The following is a 12,192-nucleotide window of genomic DNA, read 5'->3' on the forward strand; positions in this document are numbered from 1 at the left end:
CATCAAACTTGGTATAGAGAAACATATCCCAACATAATAAAAGCCATTTATGACAAACCCACAGCTAACATTATACTCAAATGTGAAAAGCTGAAAGCCTTTCCTCTAAAATCAGGAACAAAACAAGGATTCCCACCCTTGCCATTTCTATTTAATGTAGTTTGTAAGTCCTAGCCACAGCAATCAGATAAGAAATATAAATAAAAGTCATCCAAATTAGAATGGAAAAGTAATACTGTCACTATTTGAAAATGACATGATACTATATATAAAAACCATAGTCTCCACCAGAAAACTATTAGAACTAATAAATGAATTCAGTAAAGTTGCAGGATACAAGATTAATATACAGAAATCTGTTACTTTTTATACACTAATAATGAACTATCAGAAAGGGAAAGCAAGAAAACAATCCCTTTTTTAAATGCATCAAAAAGAATAAGTACCTAGGAATAAATTAACCAAGGAGATGAAACACCTATACTCTGAAAACTATAAAATCCTGATGAAGGAATTTGAAAATGATACAAGGAAATGTAAAGATATCCCACATTCTTGAATTGAAGAATTTAAATTGTTAAAATGTCTATATTATCCAAAGCAATCTACGGATTTCATGCAACATCTATCAAAATACCCATGACATTTTTCACAGGAAAAAAAATCCTAAAATTTATATGGCGCCACAAAAGACCCTAAATTTCCAAAGCAATCTTGAAAAAAAAGAACAAAGCTGGAGGTATCATGTTCCCTGACTGCAGACTATACCACAAAGCTACAGTAATCAAAACAGCATGGTACTGGTGTAAAAACAGACACATAGATCAATGCAACAGAATAGAGAGCCCAGAATCCATGCACTTATGGTCAATCAATCTACAACAAAGGAGACGAGAATATATAATGGACAAATAGAGTTTCTTAATAAGTGATGCTGGGAAAACTAGTCAGCTACATGTAAAAGAATAGGTTCAGAACAGTTCCTCACACCATATACAAAAATAAACTCAAAAAGGATTAAAGATCTAAATGTAAGACCTGAGACCATAAAATTCCTGGAAGAGAATATAGGCAGAACACTCTTTTCATAAATCGTAGCAATATTTTTTTGAATCTGTATCCTAAGGCAAAAGAAAATAAAAGTGAATGAAAGCCTAAAACAACTAGGACCTAATTAAACTTTGCAAAGCAAAGAAAGCCCTGACAAAATGAAAAGACAGTCTAAGAAATGGGGGGAAATATTTGGAAATGATATGACCAATAAGGTGTAAATACCCCAAATACATAAACAGCTCTAAAACTCAATATCAAAAACAAACCAAAAAATGGGCAGAGGCTCTAAATAGACACTTTTCCAAAGAAGACATACAGATGGTCAAAAGGCACCTGAAAAGATGCTCAAATTGTTAATCATCAGAGAAATGCAAATAAAAACCACAATGAGAAATCACCTTACACCTGTCAGAATGGCTATCATCAAAAAGACCACCAGTAACAGATGTGGATGATGTGGAGAAAAAGGAACCCTCCTGCACTGTTGGTGGGAATGTAAATGTGTGCAGCCACTATGGAAAACAGTATGGAGGTTCCTCCAAAAACTAAAAATAGGACCAACATATGATCCAACAATTCCACCCCTGTGTATATATCCAAAGAAAATGAAAACACTAATTCTAAAAGAAATATGTGCCCCTATGTTCATAGCAACATTATTTATAATAGCCAAGATAAGGAAGCAAGATAAGTGTGCATCAACAGATGAATGTATAAAGAGTTGTGATATATATATAAGAGAATACTACTCAGCCATAAAAAAGAATGAAATTCTGCCATTTGCAACAACATGGATTGACCTAGAGAGTACGCTTAGTGAAATAAGTCAGAGAAAGACAAATACACTGTTATCACTTACATACGAATCTAAAAAATAAAGCAAATGAATGTATATAACAAAACAGAAACAGATTCACCAGTATAGAGAACAAATGAGTAGTTACCAGTGGGAAGAGGGAAGGAGGGGAGAGGCAAGATATATACAAACAACCATTTATCTAGTAAATAAGCAAGAAGGATATATTGTTCAGCACAGGGAAATATAGCAATTATTTTGTAATAACTTTAAAGTTAGTATAATCTAAAAATATTGAATCACTATACCGTACACCTAAAACTAAAATAACAATGTAAATCAACTATACTTCAATAAAAATAATTATATGCATTATTATAAGTTATACGCTATGAATTATATGAATTTATAATAATTCTGTGAGAATTTTTGTAATAAAAATCTACTCATTAGATTGCTCGTGAGGGCAAGGCCACACCTGATTGTTTACCATTCTATCTCTACCGACTGTTGAAGCACCTGACAATAGTAGATACTCCAAAAATTTATATTGATAGAATAAACAAACACATACACTTCAGTAAACACATTTAGTCACTTTAAAAATAGCTTTAAATACTTGGTATGCCATGACAAGAACTGTGCTCATACTGAACCATCTTCCATATATGTCTAGTATAATATGTGTGGACTGTGACTCTCCTTCTTTAGCACATTCTTTAAGTGAATTCTGTTCTGAATAGTCACTGTTTTCATATACTTTTTTTTTTTTTTCGGTATGCGGGCCTCTCACCGTTGTGGCCTCTCCCGTTGTGCAGGACAGGCTCTGGACACGCAGTCTCAGTGGCCATGGCTCACGGGCCCAGCCGCTCCACGGCATGTGGGATCTTCCCAGACCGGGGCACGAACCCGTGTCCCCTGCATCGGCAGGTGGACTCTCAACCACTGCGCCACCAGGGAAGCCCCATGAACTTTTTAACTGTCAATTATTTTTCCATTTCTTGCCTTGTATTGAGAAAATATCAAAAAGTACATTTTTTTACCTTGACTAAATTCTACAAACATATGATTTTAAAACTTTTGGCAATTGATATACGTTATGCACTTTGCTAATGGCTGGGAAGTGATGAGGTGGATGCAAAATAACACAGAAAACCTACCACCCAGGTATCACAATCTCATGGGAGAGTTCTACTTTTACAAAGGTCTAATTGTTAGGCTTGGCTTTCCATTCAAAAGACATAAAACCAAAATAACAGAGGCTCAAATAAGACAGAAATGCATTATAGTGCAATATAACCATGGGAGTCACATGATTAAGATCAGAGGCTCCTTTCTCCTCATAGCCCAGTGTGGTGGCTACTGTTCCAGCCACTGCATCTACATTCTGAACAGCAACAAGAAAGGGAAGGAAAAGGGCACACTTCCCTCCTTTTATGACATTATATGGATCTTTGACACACCAATTCCACTTGTTTTCCTTTGATAAAACTTAGCCACAAAGCTGCTCCTGGCTGCAGTTGTGGTTGGGAAATGAGCCACTAAAAAATTGCAAGTTCAAAGACTGAAGAAGAAGGTGGGAATGGATACTGGGAAGCATTCTTTACACAGTCAGAAACTCTAAAGAAAAGTATGATCAATAATAAACTAGACGTATAAACAAATGTAATGAGTGAACATAGAGAGACAGCAATTCTTACTGACTTGGAGTGGATTTCACCAACATGAGAAATAGTTTCTGATATATGGTAAAGATTTAAACAAACAAATAAAAAAGAGAAGGGTAAGGAGGGAGAAAATCAAGGTGTGAAATCCAAAAAATGATTGAGTAGTGAGGGGAGGGATGAGTAGTCCAGAGTGGCCAGAATCCTGGAGGTGGAGTCTGTAACAGGGGGAATAGAAAGTGACAGAAATATAAGGATGCAAATGTAGATTGAGTTTAGGATACTGAGAGCTGTGAATGACAGACTGAAGACATGTATGGCATTAACATTGAAAACTTCAACCATTGCTGTTACTTTTATTCCTGTTTAGCTATTAAAATTGTTCCTTTTTAAAAAATAATTCTTCCATTAAATCTGGAAACCTGTAACCAGTACTTCAGATGTTAAATCTTGCAGATAGTGGAGATTTTGGCTTTGCTAATGTCCCAGGTCTGGCACTATGAATCATCATTGTTACTTTATAACAGAAAGGAAGTCACAGAATAGGAACAGTTATCATTACCCTGGCTCACCCTCTCTGGTTGAAATTACATTCCTCAGATGCACAGGCACCAATGAGAACCTGTGTAACAAATTTGAAATGTGCTCTTATGATGAACCAACTTTTTAGAGTCACTGATTTTCCCACGTCCATTCAGACCCCAGAGCCTTCACCTTCTCCAACCAGAGGAGGAACATGCCCCCTTTTTTCTGGGTATTGCTAGCAGGAGAGAGTGGAATGGGGTGGGGGCAGAGGGTAAGAAAATATCAACAGCTTCATGTCAACCTAGAAGATCAGCTTGTGAAGCAGCCATCTGAGCAAGGGCTCGGGTTAAAATGCAATCACTGACTACTGACATGTGTTATTAGGAAAGCAGCAGAGAAGGGGCTTGTCTTTCTGATGCAAGCAAGTTTGGATCCAGGGTTTTTGTTGTAACTCTCTCACTGGGATGAGCTCAAATTGGAAAAGTGAAAACAAAACATTCATGCCTCTGATATTTATGTTGCCATTTTTTCCACTCCCTGTAATTACACAAAACACGACTAATGCCAGCTTTACTTTCTGACTCATTCTGCAATGAAGACATTTGACCATATTTTTCCCTGAGCTATGGGAGTGGTGTGAGGTCACCTGACCTCCAGAATAACCTTACTATGTTATCCTAGAGAGAAAGATGATGCTGTTAAAAGAACAGTAAAAAGCTTTGTTTATAAGGAACAGAGGTACAGAGACATATCCATCATGGAAAATGGAAGGCCATTGAGATGTGCATCATGTAAAAGAGGTCCATCAATGAGGAAGTTGGAGTTTTTTCATTTTATTATTTATATAAGGTGGAAAATTTTCAGTTTTCTTCAATAAAGTCCTGAACCTGGCTTTTTAAATTTTTTTTTTTTTTTTTTTGCAGTACGCGGGCCTCTCACTGTTGTGGCCTCTCCCGTTGCGGAGCACAGGCTCCAGACGCGCAGGCTCAGCAGCCATGGCTCACGGGCTCAGCCGCTCCGCGGCATGTGGGATCCTCCCAGACCGGGGCACAAACCCGTGTCCCCTGCATCGGCAGGAGGACTCTCAACCACTGCGCCACCAGGGAAGCCCCTGAACCTGGCTTTTTAAATTCATTTAAACACACACACATTTCTAATCAAGCTCCCTGATGAGAAGGTAATTCTCTACCAGTAGAGTGACCCAGGTGTAACCCATCTGTCACTAGGCTGCATCAGCCTGTGGGTGTAAGAGGTCATATAAGGATGACGCTGAGCCAATAGCTGCCTCACCACAGGACCTCACTGACAATCCCCAGGCTCCTCATTTGTTTCTGGGAGCCCCAGGACATCTCCCATGTGCTCGTGGAGTGGACAGTTCCCACTGTACATCTCAAGTCACATGCTGGCTGGTGCTCATTTTCTGGAGCAATAGCACTTTCATGCTCCGTGGCAAGCCGGCCCAAACATGCAGAACTTGGGGTGTGCATTGCTTTGCTTTCACTCTTCATTGGCCTAGATCCACGCTGTGTTCCACATACAGTTAGGAGTCTGGGCTTCTCCCAACTCCTGTTGCACTAATGTTTAATAGATTCTGAAGCAACACTATTTACACCAAAATGTCCTTGTTAAAATTAGTCTAAGGGACTTCCCTGGTGGTGCAGTGGTTAAGAACCCTCAGGGGACACGGGTTCGATCCCTGGTCTGGGAATATCCCACATGCCACGGAGCAACTAAGCCCGTGTGCTACAACTACTGAGCCTGCGCTCTAGAGCCCGTGAGCCACAACTACTGAAGCCCGCATGTCACAACTACTGAAGCCCATGCACCTAGAGCCCATGCTCCACAGCAAGGGAAGCCACCACATGTGAAGTCTGCGTGCCACAACAAAGAGTAGCCCCCCACTCGCCGCAACTAAAGAAAGCCTGTGCGCAGCAACGAAGACCCAATGCAGCCTAAATAAATAAATAAATTAATTAATTAAAAAAATAGTCTAAGATTTTTGGTATGGTGGTGGTGGTTGATTGGTTTCTTGATTTTTATAGCCTTTCCCTCTCTAGGGCTCAGGCCTAGTCCCTGTGGGCTCAGTTAGGAGTCAGAAATCATAGAGGTCTCTGGTCCCCCAGCTTTCCCACTTCTGACTCCAGGCACTGAGTATAACTGTCATTAGATCCAGTGTGCCCATACTTACTGGCAGGGGCGGAGGAGATGCAATTTAGGGTCAGTGCAGATCACACTTCACAGACTAATTAATCCAGTATTTCCAAAAGCACTCATAGTCTTAGAAAAGAAGTATTTGAAAAATGTAATGCCTTTCTCAGTAGTTAAAAATAAACTTACCATTGCAAATCTCTCCCATTCAGTAAGTGGCCTTTTCACTTTGTTGATCGTTTCCTTCACTGTGCAAAATCTTTGTAGTTTGATGTAGTTTCATTGTATACTGTTGTTTCTTTTGTTGTAGCTTAATTGCCTGTATAAGTGTGGGTCCATTTCTAGGCTCTCTATTCTGTTCCATTGATCTACATGTCTGTTTTTGTGCCAGTACTGTACTGTTTTGATTACTGTTGCTTTGTAGTATAATTTGAAATGAGGGAAACGATATATCCACTATGGGGTTAATATCCACAATAGCTTATAAAACTCAACATCAAAAAAAAAAAACAACCAAATTTTAAAAATGGGCAGAGGATCTGAATAGACATTTTTTTAAAAAAGACATACAGATGGTCAACAGGCACAAGAACAGATGCACAACATCACTAAAATCATCAGGGAAATGCAAATCAAAACCACAATGAGATATCACCTCACACGTGACAGCATGGCTATTATCGAAAAGACACCCAATAACAGATGTTGGCAAGGATGTGAAGAAAAGGGAACCCTTGTTCATTGTTGGTGGGAATATAAATTGGTGCAGCCACTATGAAAAACAATATGGAGGTTCCTCAAAAACTTAAAAATAAAACTACCATATGATCCAGCAATTCTGCTCCTGAGTATTTATCCAAAGAAAATGAAAACAATAATTTGAAAAGATGTATGCATCCCTATGTTCATTGCCACATTATTTACAATTTCTGTCTCCTAACTGAGCCCACAGGGACTAGGCCTGAGCCCTAGAGAAGGAAAGGCTATTAAAATCAACAAACCAATCAACCACCACCACCAACACCTATATATATATATATATATATGTATATATATATATATATACATATATATAATGAAATATTGCTCAGCCATAAAAAAGAATGAAATCTTGCCATTTGTGAAAATATGAATGGACCTAGAGGGTATTATGCTAAGTGAAATAAGAGAAAGACAGATACTTGTGTGATTTCATTTATACGTGAGATGATGGATGTTCACTAAACTTATAGTGATAAGCATTTCATGATGGAAGTCAAATCATTATACTGTACACCATAAACGTACACAGTCCTGTATGTCAATTATATATCAATAAAACTGGAAAAAAATAAATTTAACTTTCCCAATTGCACTATCAGAAAAAAATAAAGAATGACAGTCACCCAGGGTTATTCTCCCAGGGCTCCAGCAACCAGTGGAGGACTTGTACTGTAACCTCTTATAATGGACCCCTCACAATAGAGTTATTTCTTGTCTTGGGTGCAGCTTTCCAATGATCTCAGTATTTCCACCTACTGCATGACATCAGAATTGTGTCAGGTTCTATCTGGGTATTGGGAAAAAAATCTACCCAGTCATCTGGGCAGCAAACTATCATAGGTTACAACTAGTATTTCACCTCTTCCCACCACACACAAGCAAAAAATCCCTCAGCTTCTCCCCTCCATGCCCCAGCTCTTGCCGAGAACTGTCGATCTTTCCCTGCACCTACCAACCAGCTAAAAATGATTTAAGAAAAATTCACACAGCTCAGTATCATTAGTCATTAGGGCAATGCAAATTAAAACCACAGTGGGATACATGCCAATTCTAACTTCAAAACGGCTAAAAATATAGGGGAAAAAAGCTAAAACACCAAGTTCCGATGAGAGTGCAAAGCATTCAGAACTCTCATACACTGCTGGTGGGAAAACAAAATGGTACAGCTACTCTGGAAACAGTTTGGCGGTTTTGGACAATGTTAAACAGACATTTACCATATGACTCAGCAACTGCATTCCCGGGTATGTGACCAAAGGGAATAAAAACTTACGTTCACTCACAAATCCACATGTGAATATTTATTACAGCTTTACTCATAATTGCCAAAATCTGGAAATAATCCAGACGCCCTTAAATCCAAGAATGGATAAACTACCAGCGATATGTCATATCAACAGAATACTACTCAGCAACAAAAAGGAGCAAATTATTAGTTCCCACAACAAAAAGGGTGACTTCTAAATGCATTTTGCTAAGAAAAAGAAGCCAGGTCCAAAAGGCTGCATGATTCCCTTTATATGACTTGGAGAACTTTAAGGATGAAGACAACTCACTGGCTGTAAGAGATGGGGGTTCATGGTGACTCTACAAAGAGGCAGCACATAGAATTTGGGGGTGGGTGATGGAACTGTTCTATATTATATATTTGTCAAACCCGTAGAACTGTGCTCCACAAAGAGTATCTTTAACTGTATATACAATTTTTTCTTTTTTAGAAATCAGACTTTAATTCCTCATGTAAGAAGTTTAGAAAATTGCCACTCTGTTCTAACAACAAGTGAAAATCTGAACAGACTGAAAAATCAACAACTCTTCTTGGATTCCTAAGAGAGGGGAGCATACAGAGCAAACTTCTGGACTCAAGATTGGAGAGACTGACAGTGGGATACAGAGAATAACAACTTACCAGGGCAGAGACCAATAAGCAGGATCCGCTGCAGGAACAAGTGCTGGAACTGAAACTGATGAATCGTTGGAGGCTCGGTGTGGACAAGTCTGAGAGCTACGAAATCCAGGGGGACCCAGTCAGAGGGTCCCCCTGCAATCTGTGAGGTTTACCTCCTGGAGCTGAACCAGATTCCTACAGTAAATATCAGAGAGAAATCTCCTTGGGCATCGGAGAAGGGAGAGGTAAGGGAGCCATTTTGAAATAAGCCAGAGCATGCAGTTCTTCTTAAATAGCCTCCTATCAGGAGAAACTAATTAACCAGAGCCTAACCTGCTGGGGTTTTATCACAGCCTAACTGACCTGGGAAACGAAAATACCCAATTCCAGCCCACTCAAGACAACCTGTTCCCCATCCCACCTAAGGGGGAGGAAAGAACTGAGAAACACGTGTGAAGCTTCCCGTCCAGAGGCACAGGCTCACAAAAGACGGAGAACGAATCATAGGACTACGGAAGGCTTCCCCTCCCCCACTACACACCTCAAAACCACATCATTAAAGGCCTATTTACAACAGTTCCTTATACATAGTAAGTACATTGAGTCCGGCCGCTAAGAAATATTACAAGGCATATCAAAAACACAATTTGGAGAGACAGAAACATCAGAATCAGACATGGCAGGGATGTTGGAATTATCAGACTGGGAATCTTTTTTTAAACTATGATTCATATCCTAAGGACCCTAATGGATAAAATAGCATGCAAAAACAGACGGGCAACGGAAGCAGAGTGACAGAAATCCTAAGGAAAAAAACAAAAAGAAAGTCTAGAGATTAAAAAAAGCTGTAATAGAAATAAAGAATGCCTTTGATAAGCTTATTGGTAGACCAGACACAGCTGAGGAAAGAATTGCTGAGCTAGAGAATTTTCAAAATAACAGAATTTTCAAAAACAGAAAAAAAACAGAAAAGCAAAGGGAACAATGACTAAAAAAAAAAGAATTAATGTAAAATTAATGAAATTGAAAATAGGAAATCAATAGAGAAAATAAGCAATATCAAAAGCTGGTTCTTTGTAAAAATCAGTCAAATTAATGAGCCTCCAGAAAGTTTAAGAAAAAAGAGAGGACACAAACTACTAATATCAGAAATACTAATACCAGAAAGAGGGGATATCACTTCTGATCCCATAAAAATTCAAAGAATAATGAAGGAATACTGTGATCAACTCTACAACCATAAATTTGAAAACCCAGATGAAACAAATCAACTTCTTGGAATACACAAGATGCCAATAGTTACACAAGAAGAAATAACCAATCTGAAGAGTTCTATATCTATTAAAGAAATTAAACTAATACTTATTAATAACATGACTGCACGAAGGGGATGGTGAAGAAAAGAACTAACCTACTAATGTAGGAAAACAATAGTTTGACCAGATGCAGAAAGGCTAAAGACAAAAAGATTTGTATACAGCTATTGCAGTTAGCAAGTGTGTTTCTCACAGCAATATGGGTTAGAAATTCTGAAGGTACTTTATGTATGTACTAGAGTTGGACAAACAAGTCAATACATTGTTAGATAATGAGAGCCAGGCTTCTCACTCTTAAAGAAGGAAGTTACAAATAAGAAAAAGGGAAGAAAAGAAAAAGGGAAAGCCTGGAATGAACTTTGTGGTATTAAGACTGGAATCAAAGGTATCAATATATATGCATTTGCAAGCATAGGTTAGTATACATACATATATACATGAAAATATACATGTGTTTGCATGCATAGGTTTGTATACATACATATATTCCAACCTCTGTTTGACAACAGGTTTAGAAACAGTGACACTCTATCTACTAGCAATGAGCACACCTAGGAGCCCAGGCCTTGGTTTATAAATACCGTTCTCCAAAAAAAAAATTAGGACCAGGGCTCTCTGGAGAAGAAGTGGATTCCAGGAACGGGCCAGGGAAAATGAGATGAGGCTGGGGCATTGTGTAGTGCCTGAAAGTAAATAACTTCTCAGACAGGATGTAGACATGATGAACAAGCACAGGAGCCACCCTGAAGGAGCTCCCAGTGGCCAAAGCTGGAGTGATTTAAGCAAATAATAACTATAATATTGGATTATAACACATAGAATAAAATAAATACTCATAAATCCACACTGACAAATGTAAATTAGTGAATAAATTATGAATGTATGGAGGATTCTTCCTTCCAAACTTTCAATTAATAAGTGTTGAAGAAATAAGAGAAAATCACCATTAGAATGCCCCAGTAATAATTATTACAGGCAAGATCCACCAGTGGGGCAAAAGTTTGAAAAGAAAGAATATTTGGATAGTGTCAGACTGGGAAGTGTGAAACTTGACACAACCTTGGTCTAGTGATCAAGGTTAACATCACTACTGATAAGATGTATCAGGGCTTCCCTGGTGGCGCAGTGGTTGAGAGTCCGCCTGCCGATGCAGGGGACACGGGTTCCTGCCCCGGTCCGGGAAGATCCCACATGCCGCGGAGCGGCTGGGCCCGTGAGCCATGGCCGCTGAGCCTGCGCGTCCGGAGCCTGTGCTCCGCAACGGGAGAGGCCACAACAGTGAGAGGCCCGAGTACCGCCAAAAAAAAAAAAGTATCAAACTCATATGCCCTGTGATGTGATGAGGCACTAAGAAAGTCACATCACTTGTGTGATATTCTTGCCAAAAATGCATAACCTCAACCTAATCATTAGAAATGATCAGACAAATCCAAATTGAGACACAGTCTATTAAAAACTGACCAATAGAGACTTTCCTGGCGGTCCAGTTGTTACGACTCCGCACTTCCACTGCAGGGGGCACAGGTTCAATCCCTGGTCAGGAAACTAAGAGCCTGCATGCCGCGTGGTGAGGCCAAAATAAAATAAAATAAAATAAAAACTGACCGATATTCTTCAAAGATATCCAGGAAAGACTGATAAACAGTCACTGATTGGAGACAACTAAGTAGTCATAACAATATGCAATGTGGGATTGGATACTGGGAAAGAAAAGCAATGTTATTGAAGAAACTGGTAAATCCAAATTAAGACTTTAGTTAACAGTATTATGCCAATGTTCATTTCTTAGTTTTGATAACTGTACTATGGTTATACAAGATATTAACATTAGGGAAAACTGATTGAAGAGTAAACAGGAACTCTGTATTATTTTGTAACCTTTCTCTAAGTCTAGAATCATTTCAAAATATAAAATTTTAAAATCTTTTTAGAAACATGAGTATTCAGGGAAAATAAGGGCTCAGTTAATAAACTCCAAAAACATTTTACCCCCCAGCTCAAGCTCAAAGACATACTAATATAACATTACCAAAATAAACA

This window comes from Phocoena phocoena, chromosome 13 (genome assembly GCF_963924675.1).
Source record: "Phocoena phocoena chromosome 13, mPhoPho1.1, whole genome shotgun sequence".
NCBI classification, from domain to species: domain Eukaryota; kingdom Metazoa; phylum Chordata; class Mammalia; order Artiodactyla; family Phocoenidae; genus Phocoena; species Phocoena phocoena.